The sequence below is a fragment of the Gymnoscopelus braueri genome, assembly GCF_963280865.1.
Source record: "Gymnoscopelus braueri genome assembly, chromosome: 14".
NCBI lineage: Eukaryota > Metazoa > Chordata > Actinopteri > Myctophiformes > Myctophidae > Gymnoscopelus > Gymnoscopelus braueri.
The window spans coordinates 50,580,486-50,597,578 of record NC_137619.1 but is presented as its reverse complement, the minus strand read 5'-3'; the positions used below and the strand labels follow the sequence as shown (position 1 = coordinate 50,597,578).

Genomic DNA, 17,093 nt, shown 5'->3' with positions numbered 1-17,093 from the left:
TTCTCCAGTTCTAGGCAACATAGAAGGGGGGGACTTTTTTTTAATTATTTCCACACAACAGCTTTAACACATTGACCGCCGGGCCCGTAGTTCTACGGGCCGTTAAATCCAACGGTAAAGCGCCGATCCCGTAGCCTACGGGCTGTGGTGCTTTTTCCTTTTTTTTCAAAAAAAAAAACTTTTTTCAATTTTCTAGTACGGCACATTTCATTGTAACACCACCGGAAACAGAATTATTTGGGATCCGGTTTTGACGATCACGCCGGCTCCCATTCTAAAGCGCACACTGAGACGCCATTTTCTTCGATTGTAGTTTTTCTCCTCGCTGATCACTGTTTAACATAAACCGTTCTAACTACAACATGGATGCCCCGTTTGACACGTGGTTTGGACTGGTAGACGCAGGGAGATGTCCGCGATGTTTACAAACAGTGCACAGATCAATCTTAAGGATTTTAACGAGGTCTATGGCGACGTGAAAAAAACAAAAAACAACAATAAAACGTTGGCACTGGTGAGTACATTATGAGATTAACCTCTGGCGGTCAATGTGTTAAGGTGTATTAATGAAATGAGTGGTATTCCCCATTAAATACTAGCTGCTCCTCCATACCATCACAGAACTAGGCTATAGGTGCAATCTACTAGTGTTTGTCTTTGGCAGCCTAGGACATGTACATAGGTTGGTTATAAGAGGCTTCCAACGACTTGGGATGTCAAAAGAATCTGTTAAACGGTGTCGTTTTTGAACCCGATATCACGTGTGCACTATTGATGAACATGCTCATGCTAAAGGGTTTCATGCTTCTGCCACTGTGTGTGTGTGTGTGTGTGTGTGTGTGTGTGTGTGTGTGTGTGTGTGTGTGTGCGTGCGCACCTGTGTGTTTGCGTGTGTATGTCTACTGTCTCCATTCCCCTGTCTTACCTCAATATCACTATTGATCTGCTGCCATCTCATAAAATAATAATCATAATGAAATAGCACTTCGACCATAAAAGGTGCAGCCATTGAAGGAGGCCTAACCTTCCACTCACATTCTGAACACTCTGAGCGCGCTCCACAACACCCAAACCAGGGGTCTTCTTCAACAGGGGGTCCGTGACCTCTAGTGGGTCATCAGAGTTCCTTCAGGGGGGCTGCCAGGAACCTCTTTTTAACTCTTTTTTTTTTTACTTCAACCACTTGAACCGTAGCATCCCTATTCTGGGGGGAACATTCACCATAATATCTGCATTGTGGCATTGCTGCTTTTACTTAAAGGACCACTTTACCCATTTTCAACCTGTCTTCATATAATTGGTCCTCACTGATGTTCATTATAAGATGGCACCATTTCTGTCCTGTCTACCAGTGACATCATCAGTAGGCAGGTTTGATCAGCTTTTTTATTACTATCATTTTTATTAATGCAAGAGCACTGTCTTCTTTTTCTATGCTCTTGGGTTGATACATTGTTTTAATAAAAAATGAAATAAAAGGTTGCAATCTTTGGTTGAAATGACCAAAACCTGCATTATTGACGCGTGCTGGTAGGCAGGTCTCTCAACTGTACAGCCTTCCTCTGAGACACAGACCAAATAGACCAGGGATCTTCAACGCTTTTCAGGCCAAGGACCCCCTTAGCTGAGAGAGAGATGAAGCAGGGACCCCCCACTACATATTGGGTTCATGTTAATGTGTAAACTTGTAAACTTGACCTTTGGCTCTGTACTTGGTCTGCTCTTTTTTCACTGTGCACCAAACTTCTTTGCAGGGTTGTGAGCTTGTAGATCTACTATTTTCGGCTAATGTTCCCACCCGAATAAGGAAGCGAGTTTTCAAGTGGTTAATGTAAAGATAAAAATAAATAAAGTGTCTATCACACAAAGATTTGTCGGCCCCCCTGCACTGTCTCTGAGGACCCCATAGGGGTCCCGGACCCCCTGTTGAAGACCCCTGAAATAGACAGAATGTTGGGACCATATTAAAACGAGCATTACTGAGGATCAGTTCTATGAAGATTCCGTTGAAAATGGGTGAAGCGGTCCTTTAAGTAAAACAAATTAAAATCAAAGTGCTTCTCCCAGCTCTGTTTCCAGGCTGTGTTTTTTACGACAGGCGATGGAGCAGATTGATTTCCGATAGAGGAGCCCGTCGGAGGTGCGACTTGGCCTCTAACGGGCCAACACTGCTAGCATTTATTAGGATGAATCTCATTAGCCCTGGATGGCACGGCTCTCCAGAGTCATTAGCTTAGCCATTAGCCTGCCACCGGCTAATAAACCTGATCGCTTGTGTGCACTGGCGGAAAGTAACTAAGTACATTTATTTAACCACACTTTTTAGGTACTTTTTTTTTATTTATTTGTTATTTATGTGAGTTTTTCCCATTTCTCAGTGCCTTATACTTCTATCCACTGCTACACCTCAGAGGCAAATATTACTGCTTTAGTTACTAGTTACTTTGCAGTATTAGATTTAAGCAATATTACACGAGAGGGTGTGCTTTACCGTCATTATTAGCACGCCTGTGATGCGGTCAGGAACGAGGCGAAGCCGAGTTCCGCCGCGATCACAGAAGTGCTAATAATGTAAGGTAAAGCACACCCTCGAGTGTAATATTGCGATTATACAACAGTTACCAACAAAACACATCCAAATGTATTCATATTGTGGGGCAATTCATAATAAAAAAAATTCGCTTCCGTTTCCCTGTAAAGAGAAGAGTTTATTTGACGGAGACAAAATAGTCCCTGTAACAGCGCAGCACTCTGTCATCGTCTCATCAACACAGCTGATTCCAGTAGGCTATATGCTCCGTCGTACGATCGTGTTACGTGGCCAAAATAACTGATCTACAAGCTCACAACGCGTCAAGATGCGTTGTGAACTTGTAGATCGGCTATTTTTGCCGTGCGATACCTTCGTACGATAAAGTATAACATACACTGGACTGTTAACGAAATGGGAGTAATTTTACTTTAACACAGGAGGATATTTATACAGTATGGATGTTACCATTGAAATAAAGCACACTTTTTTTCCAGTTATTCCTTTTATTATAGGATTTTAGGCGATTTAGTGTGCTCTCTTCTAACCATTGATCAACCGTAAGTCCACCAAATAAGTCAGAATTAACAACATAGTCCATTTTGCGTAGCTGTTTGTTCTCCGGTGGCGGCGGTGGGTACTGTCTGTTTGTTTTCCTATCGTGGGACAGCGTGACGTCACAGCACAGCTGTGCCATATATGGTCTAAGCAGGTGCGGACTGCAGTGCGGAGTGATTTATTCATGTGATTAGGCCCGTGCTATGATGCTGGTTTGAAGCACGGCTAGAAAGCTATTTCAACCAATCAGATTGCTTGGTCGGAACTACCTGTTGTATAATAGTAATTAACCACTTAAGCGCTTTTCTATACTTTGGCTATTTGAAAATAGCCGATTTACAAGCTATAGACAATTATTTTTGAAAGATTTGAGTGCTTTTACTTTGGTACTGTAAATATATTTTGATGTCGGTCATTTTGTACTTTAACTCAAGTAAAATTGTGAATACAGGCCCTGACAGAGGATTTCTACATTGTGGTACTTGATACTTTTACCCGCAAGTAAAGTCATTAGCTTAGCCATTAGCCTGCCACTGTCTGTAATAAACCTGTGTGTGTCTGTGTGTGTGTGTGCGTGTGCGTGTGCAAAAACAACAGTAATAAATAGCATTAAGGCTCAACCCCCCCCCCCCCCCCCCACCAAAAGCCCTTTCATTCAAAGTGACAAAACCATCCGCCACAACAAGTGTTCCCATGGCAATCACCCATGTCTCCTTAATGGCTGTTTTCTCGCCGCGCTTGCAATGCCAACACTTAACCCACGTCAGCAGTTTTCGAGATGCCCGGAAGAAAGTGAGCGAGGGAGAGAAAAAGGAGAGAGGGGGAAGAAAGAGAAGGGGAGGGGGGGAAGCGAGAGAGAGAGAGAGAGAGAGAGAGAGAGACACTGTTGCCATATTTTATCTACAAGCTCACAATGGGTCGCATCGCTTGTAGATCTGCTATTTTTAAAAGAAAATCTTGATAAAAAGTGAAACATTTTGAAATTTTTAAAAACGTTATAACAACACAAATCTGGTATAGGGGTCCCTGGCACAAAATGTTTTTAGATGGGGAGGGGGGGGTAAATACATATTAATTTGGGGGTCCTTAACCAGAAAATGTTTGAGAACCACTGGTTTAAACAACATTTAGGAAGCAAGGCCAAATAAGAAACTGCACTTCAGAAACGAGCCCCAACAAAACCGCAACCCAGCAACTACCAATATTTACAAGCAACTTTACAGAGAAACAAGCTCAAAGTTCCTTATGATAAGCATACATGGCAACACTGGAGAGAGAGGGGGGCGGGAGCGGGCAGGAGTGAGCGGAGGACCTCTCTCTCTCTCTCTTACATTGATTAGGACATGTTCTACATTTCAATGCAGCAATGCATTGACATTTAAAAAAAAAAAGTACTTGAATATTTGAGTATTTACTTGAGTCTATACTTTGCCCTCCACTGCCCGCAGGTCTGCCCGGCACTTAATTAGCTTGTTGTGGGTTCTCTGTGACGTGGTCGATGGCAGATGTGTCACCGGCCTCCAGGACTCCGAGATGTCCTGGAGGCAGATGATGGAACAGCATTATAACACTTAACCAGGACGTTAGTCATATCCTGACGCCATGGCGACCACTTCTGCCTATAATTGTTCCACACTCGTTAAAAGGCCTCCGGCTCACAGGCTCATTTGAACACCTGGAGACAGGTGGGCTATACGCAATACGCATACCGTTATGTTTCAGACATAACCGCTTAGCTAGCTAATAAAACAACACGTGTATTTAGATTCCACTGGAGGCTGGCGCAACGGCAGTGTGCGGGCCCAGGGCGTGGTCTAATCAGAAAATAGACCCGATCGATTTGAGAGGCACAATTCCGACCCCCTCCCCCCCCCCCCCGCGGCCGTGGGAAAGTGGAGTAGGCAGCTCTTTTTGTGTGTTTGGCTTATTATTAAGGATCTCCTCCCCTGAAGCACTTAGCCTCGCCTCCAGCCTGGTTTAACATCAGCTCTACTGGATTTGATCACTTTTCAAATTACATTTAACGGCCGTAAGGGGTTTATCGATCCGTTCCGCCGGGACAGGAGAATGTGGCAGGTTTGCAGTATTTTGGGGGGGGGGGGGCTGACTGTGTCCGTTGTTTGTTGTTGTTTTTTAATCCATTAAAACCGGGAAAGCATCTGTGTTTAGATTTTAGCTATATATATATATATATAATAGCAGCTTAAGTTTTTCAGAAAACTCATGGGACTTAGTTAGAACAGTGTGGTTCAGAACAGTGGTTCTCAAAAATAGTAGATATGCAAGCTCAGTGCCACGCTGCGAACTTGTATATCTGCTATTTTTTAAAAATCTTGAAATTGTTTGACATTTTTTGTTCATATATATATACGGTGGGGGCGTGGCTGTGTAAAGGGGGCGTGTTTGGTAAAAAAGGGTTCGCGACACGTCATGATTGGTTGCCATGTCTGCTTTATTGTAAGTGACATTGCCCTCGTTTTTCTGTGAAGGTGCTTGTAAAGACTGGTGGTTGCGGTTTGTTCCCGTTTCTAAAACGTTGTTGATATTTGGTATGAGTTATTGGTTGATATATTGATATTTTTCACACACACTCTCACATTGGATATGTTATCCAATTAATTCTTGTTTAACACACATCTTCTCTTCTTGGGGTCCCTGCCCCCCTGGCACAAAACATTTTCAGGGGGTCCGCGGCCAAACACGTATCATTTTGGGGGTCCTTGGCACGAAAATGCTTTGAGAACCACTGATTTTACAAGTCGTTCGTAGAATTGGCCTCAGGTCTTCATTGGCCAAGCTGCCAGCCTCCTCTTTGTCCTGCGTTGCTATGGTAAAGACTGCCTACCGTGCATTTCTAGCATGCAGACATTCTGTCATGCATTTCTAACCTAAAGACTTTCTGTCATGCGTTCGTTAGTAAAGAGACAAGAGTGTTTCAGCGCTCTCAGCATCCAGTGTTTTTTGAGGCGCAGCGCCCCGGGCGCCTCAAGCTGAAAATAGTTCAACTTTTGGAGAGGAGTGCCGCTCATCCAGTGGTGGAAAAAGTACTCACATTTCTTATCTAAGTAAAAGTATCAATAATGCATTGTAGAGATACTCTGTTACAAGTAAAAGTCCAGAATGCAAAATGTACTTGAGTGAAAGTACAAAAGTATTGGTATCAAAATGTACCAAAAGTAAAAGTACTAAAATGTCTGAAAATAGCAGATCTACAAGCTGTCAATGCGTCGCGTTGTGAGCTTGTAGATCGGCTATTTTCAAATAGCCTAGGTATAGAATAGGGCTGAAGTGGTTAATGTAAGTTTTATAATATAATCATTTATATCTGCAAAGTAAATAGTAGCTAAAGTTTTCAAATAATTGTTGCGTAGTAAAAGTAGAATATTTATTGTAAATACTCCAGTAAAGTAAAAATACTGCAAAATTGTACAGTACTTGAGTACAGAAACGGATGCTTTCCTGGTTAAGACCGAACGCATCTGTGCCATTTCTTTGGCTATTCAAAAATAGCAGGTCTACAATACAAGCTTGTAATCTGCTATTTTTTAAATTGTGAATTATTGTGAAAATTTGTGCAAATCTTTCATTATATATATTTTTAAAGCGAACATTTGTAACTCAAATCTTTGCTTCTGGGGGATTCTACAAATGTCTTCTAAATCCTAAAACTTATGTTGCTATAATACCAGTGGTTCTCAAACCTTTTCATGTCAAGGACCCCCAAAATGATATGTATTTGGCCGCGGACCCCCAACTCAAAACGTTTTGTTCCAGGGACCCCCCAGAAGCAAAGATTTGAGTTACAAATGTTCGCTTTAAAAATATATATAATCAAAGATTTGCACAAATTTTCACAATTTTAAAAAAATAGCAGATTACAAGCTCATAGTGCGGCACTCGGTGCCGCACTATGAGCTTGTATATCTGCTATTTTTGAATAGCCAAAGAAATCTAAAATGACACGGATGCGTTTCCGGTTTCAATGGGTTATAAGACACTTAGTGTGGACACGCATACGGCCCACGTCTCAGCCAGCCTCCTCCATGGTTAGCCTGGCAGCCATCTCTTCCACTCTACTCCCTCACAGAGCCGTGTGGTTAAACAAGCCCCTTATCTGCAAAGAGCCAGACAGAAAACACAACAACAAACACTGCTTTTTATCCAAGTCAAACTATCCACTTAACAGCAGTTCAATGGAGCCACAAGCTCCCACTTCTAGTTGTAATCGTTCGTTTAGTCGTTGTCTGTGTTCCCAGATAGATAGTACCAGGAGCCAACATTAATATCCCCCCAGGGTCACGCAAACACATGTTTTGTCATGCCAGTGAAGCCCATTTGAATCGACTTTCCCTATTAGCAGTGGTGTAAAGTTTCGAAGTACGTTTACTCAAGTACTGTACTTAAGTACAGTTTTGAGGTATTTTGACTTTACCGGAGTATTTCCAATTTTCATTACTTTTACTTCTACTCCACTACATCTCAGAGGCAAATATTGTACTTTTACTCCACTACAATTATTTGTTAACTTAAGTTAAGTTTCAAATGGCCGAAATGTGGGCTGAAGTGGTTAATGTATGTTTTGTGATAATAATCTAAATCTGCAAAGTAACTAGTAACTCAAGCTGTCAAATAATTGTAGTGGAGTAAAAGCACAATATTTGCCTCTGAGAAGTAGTGGAGTAGAAGTAAAAGTATTGAACATGGGAAATACTCCAGTAAAGTAAAAAATCCTCAAAAGTGTACTTAAGTACAGTACCTGAGTAAATGTACTTTGTTACTTTACACTACTGTGTGAAGTCTCTGGCTTTTCCACGGTGCCATGTTGCACATGTACCAGCAGTCTGCATAGGTGTTGGTTGTAGCTCTTAACCCATTAAGACCTGAAGCCGAAAAACGTATGTTTCTTTATCTGTGGTGCTCAAACTTTTTCATGTCAAGGACCCACAAAATGACATGTATTTGGCCGCAGACCCCCATCTCAAAAGATGCTGTTCCAGTGTTCCAGGGACCCCCAGAAGCAAAGATTTGAGTTTAAAATGTTCGCTTTAAAAATATATATATTCAAAGATTTGCACGCATTTTCACGATTTTTCTAAAATCTCAGTGCCGCGCTACGAGCTTGTAGATCTGCTATTTTTGAATAGCCCAAAGTGTAAAATTATGCTTTTTAGCTCAAATCAAAAAATGACACAGATTTGTTCCAGGTCTTAAAGGGTTATTTAGTGGAAGTATTAATGTTTCATATCCTGCCTTCGGTTCCTCTCGTGTTCTGTAGCAGTCAGACATAATAAGCCGCGGGCAGAGCAGAGCGGACCGGGCCTGACTGCACCGGCACACAGATCAGACGTGGCTAATGGAGCACTAATCCTCTCCTCCCCCTGAACACCCTGGGTGCAACCTCAGCAAGCACTGGCGCTAAGCGCTAAAGCACACGCACACGCACACGCACACACACACACACACACGTTTGTATTACTATACTTGCGAGGACATCAACATTTTAGGAAGCAAATTTTATGATTGATTTATGATTTCTTTGGGGCATTTTTAACCTCAAGTCTAAAGTCGGAAAATAGCAGATATACAAGCTGCGACACGTTGTGAGCTTGTAGATCGGCCATTTTACGGCGTGTGCCATCGCCGCACAACTAAGTATTAAACGGGGAAAATCGACAACCCCCGACCCCTAAACCTAACCTCTAAATGTCTAATCCTAATCCTAACCCCAACCTGAATCTTTTTCTAATTGTACTGTATCTCTAAAAATAAATTAGACCATAAAACAACCATTTTTCTTGCGAGGACCAGGAAAATGGTCCTCGCACCGTCTATTCCTGAAATTCTACTATACTTGTGAGAACGTTTGGTCCACACACACACACACACAAACGCACACACACACACACACACACACACACACACACACACACACACACACACACACACACACACACACACACACACACACACACACACACACAGAGGTGCACGCTCGAATGCACAAACTCACACAAATGCACACCATGTTCTATGAAGTGTGGTACACCACTTTATACACACACTAGTGTATGAAGTAATTAGACCTCATATCCATATCCGTGTACACATGAATACATTCATATACACATTAATACATACATGTTCGCTTTATAGTAGGCTATACAAGCTCACAATGCGTCGCATCGTGAGCTTGTAGATCGGCTATTTTCAAACGGCCGAAATGTATGTATAGGTCTGAAGTGGTTAATGTATGTTTTGTAATAATAATCAAAATCTACGAAGTAACTAGTAACTAAAGTTGTCAAATAATTGTAGTGGAGTAAAAGTACAATATTTGCCTCAGAGATGTAGTGGAATAGAAGTAAAAGTACTGAAAATTGGAAATACTCCAGTAAAGTAAAAAATACCTCAAAATGGTACTTAAGTACAGTACTTGAGTACATGTACTTAGTTACTTTACACCACTGTTTATGGGGGACACGCACTCCACTCCACAACAAACCTGCAACTTGTTTTTTGTATTTTTTTTGTTCACAAAGAGAATAGAAAATCTCTGCCCTCGAGAAATGTTTTTTTCTTCTTCTTTTTTTACCAGTGTGAATGTGGGAAGCAGTGCATCCAGCTTGGTCGCTATCTCACGTCGGTATCCTCCACTTTGTACTAGCTTCTCTCCGGCACACACACACTTTGCTGAGGTTTCTAACGCTGCTGACCCTGCTGGGGGGCCCCCGGGGCGCCCCCTCAGGAGCTCCCACGGCGGGATGCCTTCAGCATCCTACAGTATATGTTGATGATGCAGAGTTGCAGCTTGTTAAAGTCACCTCCATAGAAGCTCATTTTAGTATCTATGTATTCTACATCCTTGCTCTGTTCTTCTTCCCACTTTCGTACCTGCCTTCCCTATGTGGGGCATGTCAACCGTGTGAGAATAGCTGTGTGTGTGTGTGTGTGTGCTGGGGAGGGCGTAGACAGCCACACGTATTCTCTCTGATATGCATGGAGAGTTTCAATGGATGTTAATCACAGAGCTATAGCTTAGATTTGTCTATATTGTAAACCAGTGGCTTTCAACCTTTTTCATGCCAAGGACCCCTAAATATATGTTTGGCCGCGACCAAGGACCACTGGTGGTCCCCGGATCACTGGTTGAAAACTAGTGTTTCCCAAACAGTGGGTCGGGGACCAATTTGTATGGGTCATGAGTAAATATCCCCATTTTTCGTTTCCTACATAAACAAAAACCCTAACCCTTTTCATCAATAAAAAAAAATGAAAACAATAAAAACAAGTATTTCATGAAATAAAATATAAGTATTTCCATAAATACATTAAAAAAATAATGTTTAAGAAAATAGCAGATCCGCAAGCTCGCAACACGGCACGAAGCGAGGCGTTGTGAGCTTGTAGATCTGATATTTTTACTAGTTTGGGTCCCGGGCAAACGTCTTATTTGGGTCACTTTTGGGTCTTGAGCTAAAAAAGTTTGGGAACCACTGTAGTAAACCATTATAATTAATAATCATGTGTAAATTAAAAACAGAAGCCGAACGCATGCCTTGTAGATGCCTCTTTGCAGATTTGGATTATTATTACAAAACATACATTAACCACTTCAGCCATATGCATACTTAGGCTATTTGAAAATAGCAGATCTACAAACCGACATGTTGTGAGCTTGTAGATCTGCTATTTTTAAAGCATTTAAATTCTTATACATTCAGAAACTTGCGAAATGGGACATTCTGCAAAATGAGTACCTTTACTTTCAGTACTTCAGTGTATTTTAATGCGAATACTTTTGTACTTTTATTCAAGTCAATTTAGAATACCAGACTTTTATTTGTAGCAGAGTATTTCTACATTGTGGTATTGGTACTTTTACTTAAGTACAAAACGTGAGTACTTCTTGGCACCTGCCAATTAAGTGTGAAGCCGATCCCAGTGAGCGCTTCTCAAGATAATGCCCAAGGACAGACAGACAGACAGACAGGCAGACCTTGAATTGATAGATCATGTAGATAGAAGATTGACTGGTTTATTCATTCATCTTCTTACCACAACCGCAGAAAATCATTTTAACTCCCTGTCTAGTTGTGTTGAACGATTTAATTGTGTGTCTGTCGTTGAACATTATTGGATCGTATGAATAAAAATGACATTTCTCAGCTTTTCTCCGTGAACAAAAGGTGCACAGGCCAGATATGACAAATAACATTTTAATTACTTTATACTTTTAAAAAAAGATTCATAGTGGAAGTAGCCGATCTACAAGCTCAAATCGCTGCACGTTTGAGCTTGCAGATCTGCTATTTTCACTATTTTTGAAAATGTTTGAAAATATATGAAAATTTTTAACTCTTTCCTTGCCAAGATTCTGCAATGGCTCGCATTGCCACGGATGGGAGTTCCCGTCCGATTATTTTTTAATTATTTTATAAAAGATTACGCTGTGATCTCTAATCCGGAGTGACCACTTTCACTGTAACTCACACGGATACGGAAATAACGTCAACCGAACATTTCCGCCTCCGTCCACCTCCTGTTTATTTGTTTCCTGCAAATGCTTGTAACATGAGTTCATTTGTTTAGAAAAAAAGCATTGTGCAGCCAGTAGGAGACATGTAGATCATTTTATGTTTTGTTTTGTTTTGTTCAGTCGGTGATTGTTGTATATGATCAGCAATACCGGTAACCAGTATATGAAACAATTTTTGTGAATATTGTAACTGTCTGAAAAGGTGTCATATAATCCCATGAGGGATGGGCCACGAGGTGGCATGACACTTAAATAAAATAATTCATTCATTCATTCGTTCATTGTTTAGCCCTGGATTCAGCGAGACATCCTGTTTTCAACGTGGTCTAACAAACGAAGCGATAGTTCCGGTTTATTTATTTATTCTCTGCGCGATGAACAGTGATCCCCTTCGTGTTTACCAACAGTCTGACAAGCGATCATAATGTATATAAATGTTCTGTGGCCAGTTGGGGAGGTGGGAAAGACGTGCATTTTTGACAAAATATGCTGTTTTCAGCGTGCCTGCGACATAGAAAGTTACCTCGCGGGTGATTTAGATCCTGCCATAGATCCTGTTTGTGTGTACACACGACCCTACGATGAATTATAATGGATCAACATTTTCTGTGAACGCTGGCAGTGGGTGAGTGTATTAATGTATACTCTGGCAGTGAAAGAGTTAACATGGAAATGGTTATGACGATTATGCAAACAAAAGATTGCTATTATCTCAATATATTGCAATTAGGCGATTATGAACTTTCCCCCAAACTTCCTAGGAGAGACCACAAAAAACAGCTCTTTTCCAGTTCCTGTGCCTCTGCTGTCATTGAGTTCACATCCTCTCTCCTCTGCTGAGTCCACTGCTGCTGCCGGAACCGCATTCATCAACTTGGACTTAATAGTCCGTAAAGCAGCAGCATTCTGACTGGATAATACCTTTAATAAAACACGTCCCCCCAGGCGCAGGGGGGCCAGCCAGCCAGGGGGGCCTGCCTCATGCAGCAACCGCAGCAGCAGCACGTTGCCTGAAGGCCTTTCTGAAAGACGCTGCATGCGCTGGCCCTGTCACCGATCTGGTGGCTGTCATCAGATGTGAATTACCTCTCTGATCTGTCTCTGTGGTCCCCCCCGCCACACACCCGCCACACACGCTCTGAAGGGACAAAACTTATCTCTGTCAGCAAACTCTAGCATCCTCTCTCACACACACACGCGCGCGCAAGCTCACACACCCTTTCTCTTGGTAGGCTACTGTGATTACCAAGGCAAACAAACGGTGACGGTAAACATGTCCCAAGGACACGAGTGACCCTGTAACATCATGCCATCTCGCTCTCTCGCTCTCTCTCTCTCTCTCTCTCTCTCTCTCTCTCTTTCTCTCTCTCTCTTGCTCTCGCTCGTTCCATTTCTCCCTCATTTATTTTCTCTCTCTCTCTCTCTTCCTCTATCTCCCTGAAGTTTGCTGTGCTGTGGTGGACGCAAGGTGTGTGTGTGTGCGCGCGCGCGCGCGCTCTTAATTGGCCCACGGGTGTCGTGCACCAAAAATAGCCGATCTACAAGCCCGGGGACTTGAAGATCAGCCGAAAATAGCTGCTGCTAGATCGGCCAGAGATGTTCGGTGTGCAACACCGCCGCACACTAAGTGTAAACCAAGCTTTACACACACACACACACACACACACTGTGTGTGCTAGCGCTGTGGAGGTCGTAGCGTTAGGCGCGTCGTCGCACAAACTGTGCATATAATGCATAGTGTGCTTCTCACATGCACTGCTACTGTTACCGTACCGTACTGTACCAATGACAGCTGCACCTCCAGGCTACATCAGCAGTTTCAGGACTGATGGGAGATAGATTGTCCTTTGTCCCTCGTCTGCAGGTATCAAATGTACTTAAAGTACCAAAAGTAAAAGTCATTATGCAGAATGTCCCATTTCAAGTTTTCAAATGTATGAAAATCTTTTGAAAATAGCAGATCTACAAGCTCCTACAGTTCGTCCAGACAGCCACGCGTCTCCTTCCGATACGCGTGACGTATCGAGGTCACCAGACAGTGAGGGGTTTCACTGGGAGGACGTGAACTAGAGATGCGCGGATCGCGGTTTTAGCCGCGGTTGCCGCAGTTAACCGCAGTTTGGGTGGATTTGGGTCAATCAAATATAATTATTAATTAATATTGGATAAACCGCGGGTGAAATAGGCCTATAATAGCTTTTAAAAAGCACTACATTTCACCGTGTGTGCGTTTGTAGTATTTTAATATTACGTCATTTTACACCAGGCACAAAATAGCCGCTCACTACATGTTGCTTTGCAGCCAGCCAGTGTTGCCAGGTTGCGAGAGAAATAAGCAGCCAGGTCTATGAAAACAAGCCAAAAACAAGTGCCAAACCCAAACAAGCCCAAAAGTCGCTTATAAAAAGCCGACATGGCAACAAAGTGGTTGAAAGCGAAAGTAACTTAATGAAGACGTGCGCTTGTTGTTACCATGGTTGTGGATTGTATACAGTCACTGCATCGCGACAGTGTTGAGTGACATATCGTTTATAAGAAAACTAAAGTCAGGAAAATAACAATTATTTGGTGCGGTTGGTGCAGATCTATAAATAGGATGATATAATTACCGCGAATGGATGGCGGATGGATAATGAACTTGTTAACGCGGATTTGGGTGACAAAAAAAAACACCCAACGTGAACGCATAATGGAGGAACATTCTACATTACATTACATTACATTACAGTCATTTAGCAGACGCTTTTATCCAAAGCGACTTACAATAAGTGCATTCAACATAGGTAGGGAACGAAACTACTAATCACCAGAAGTCTTAAGTGCATTTCCTGCAAAAACAAGCAACCAAGAGTATACCAAGTGCTAAGGTAAAAGTGCAATATATCAGCTACCTACTTTCTTAAACAGATGAGACAAAATAGCTAAATCAAATGAGCAAGAGCTAAAACAAATGAGTGTATCGACTAAACAAGATCCAATAAAACAATACAAAAATAAAACAAGAGTTCGTACAACTAGTTAACAACAAGTAGGCCAGGCAGAGAGGAAGGGTAGTGTTTCCTGAAGAGGTGGGTTTTCAGCCTGCGGCGAAAGATGGGCAGTGACTCTGCTGTCCTGACATCAGTGGGGAGTTCATAGGGACCCCCACACACACATTCTACTCCTCCCTGTTCCACTGAACAGTCGCCCTGACCGACCTGTAGGAGGCGCTAGTGCAGCAACCAACACCCACACCCCACTCAGGTACCCAGCCGCTAACACCACCAAACGTGTTCGTTGGACTAACTCCCGACCAAGCTGGACGCAGCGCAGGACAGTGGCTCAGGTTCGATGCCCTGCTCTCCCTGGGTTAGCGTCGTTGTGTGACCCTGACCCGAATGAATGAAAAGAAAGAGTCCTTTTGAGCAAGACAATGAACCCCTAACTGCTCGTGATGAGCAGGCTGGTGCCTTGCATGGTTTCCTCTGCCGTTGGTGTGTGAATGTAATGCATATTGTAAAGAGCTTTGGATAAAGACGCTGCACGCACGCAAACACACACACACACAGACACAGACACAGACACACACACACACACACACACACACACACACACACACACACACACACACACACACACACACACACACACACAGTAACTAAGTACATTTTGAGGTATTTGTACTTCTTTGTACTTCATTACTCACTTCAGCCCTATATTACATTTCGGCCATTTGAAAATAGCCGATCTACAAGCTCACAATGCGTGCGTCGCGGTGCGACGCACGCATTGTGAGCTTGTAGATCTGCTATTTTCAAAAGATTTTTTATACAATTGAAAACTTGTGAAATAGGACATTCTGCATAACGAGTACTTTAAGTAGATTTTGACACCAATACTTTTGCACTTTTACTCAAGTAAACTTTGAATTCCGGACTTCTACTTAAGTAAAAAAGGTGAGTACTTTTGCCACCACTGCTCGTGATGAGCAGGCTGGTGCCTTGCATGGTTTCCTCTGCCGTTGGTGTGTGAATGTGTGTGAATGTAATGCACATTGTAAAGAGCTTTGGATAAAGACGCTCGCTGTGTAAATCCACCGTTCACCACGGAGGATGCAAACCTGTAGTAGGGAGGAGGGCAGGAACATGACCCCTCCACACCCACCTTAATTCTTTAGGACTTCACACTGGCTTACATCAGAGACTGTTTCACTTGAGATCACAGATGTCATGCAATACTGCTCACTAGAAGCACAAAAGCTGACGTGCGCGCGCGCGCACGCACGCACGCAGACACACACACACACACACACACACACACACACACACACACACACACACACACACACACACACACACACACACACACACACACACACACACACACACACACACACACACACACACACACACACCCCAGTGGTGGAAAGTAATTGAGTATTTCCAATTTCCAATAGTTTTACTTCTACTCCACTACATCCAAATATTGTACTTTTACTCCACTACATTTATTTGAAAACTTTAGTTACTAGTTACTTTGTAGATTGGTTATTATTTCAAAACATACTGTACATTAACCACTTCAACCCTATAGACATTTCGTCCATTTGAAAATAGCCAATCTACAAGCTCAAAAGTGCAAGTGATATATTGCACTTTTACCTTAGCGCTTGGTATACTCTTGGTTGCTTGTTTTTGCAGGAAATGCACTTAAGACGTCTGGTGATTAGTAGTTTCGTTCCCTACCTATGTTGAATGCACTTATTGTAAGTCGCTTTGGATAAAAGCGTCTGCTAAATGACTAATGTAATGTAATGTAGAATGTTCCTCCATTATGCGTTCACGTTGGGTTGGATGGGTTTTTTTGTCACCCAAATCCGCGTTAACAAGTTCATTATCCATCCACCATCCATTCGCGGTAATTATATCATCCTATTTATAGATCCGCACCAACCGCACCAAATAATTGTTATTTTCCTGACGTTAGTTTTCTTATAAACGATATGTCACTCACCACTGTCGCGATGCAGTGACTGTATACAATCCACAACCATGGTAACAACAAGCGCACGTCTTCATTAAGTTACTTTCGCTTTCAACCACTTTGTTGCCATGTCGGCTTTTTATAAGCGACTTTTGGGCTTGTTTGGGTTTGGCACTTGTTTTTGGCTTGTTTTCATAGACCTGGCTGCTTATTTCTCTCGCAACCTGGCAACACTGGCTGGCTGCAAAGCAACATGTAGTGAGCGGCTATTTTGTGCCTGGTGTAAAATGACGTAATATTAAAATACTACAAACGCACACACGGTGAAATGTAGTGCTTTTTAAAAGCTATTATAGGCCTATTTCACCCGCGGTTTATCCAATATTAATTAATAATTATATTTGATTGACCCAAATCCACCCAAACTGCGGTTAACTGCGGCAACCGCGGCTAAAACCGCGATCCGCGCATCTCTAGTTCACGTCCTCCCAGTGAAACCCCTCACTG

At 42.5% G+C, this 17,093-nt stretch overlaps 1 protein-coding gene across 1 annotated transcript in view; it reads left to right on the top strand.

Moving 5' to 3' along the window:
* The window catches only part of LOC308101100 (bifunctional heparan sulfate N-deacetylase/N-sulfotransferase 2-like), a 55,522-nt gene that overhangs the window by 3,714 nt on the left and 34,715 nt on the right, over window positions 1-17,093 (top strand). The window lies entirely within an intron of this gene.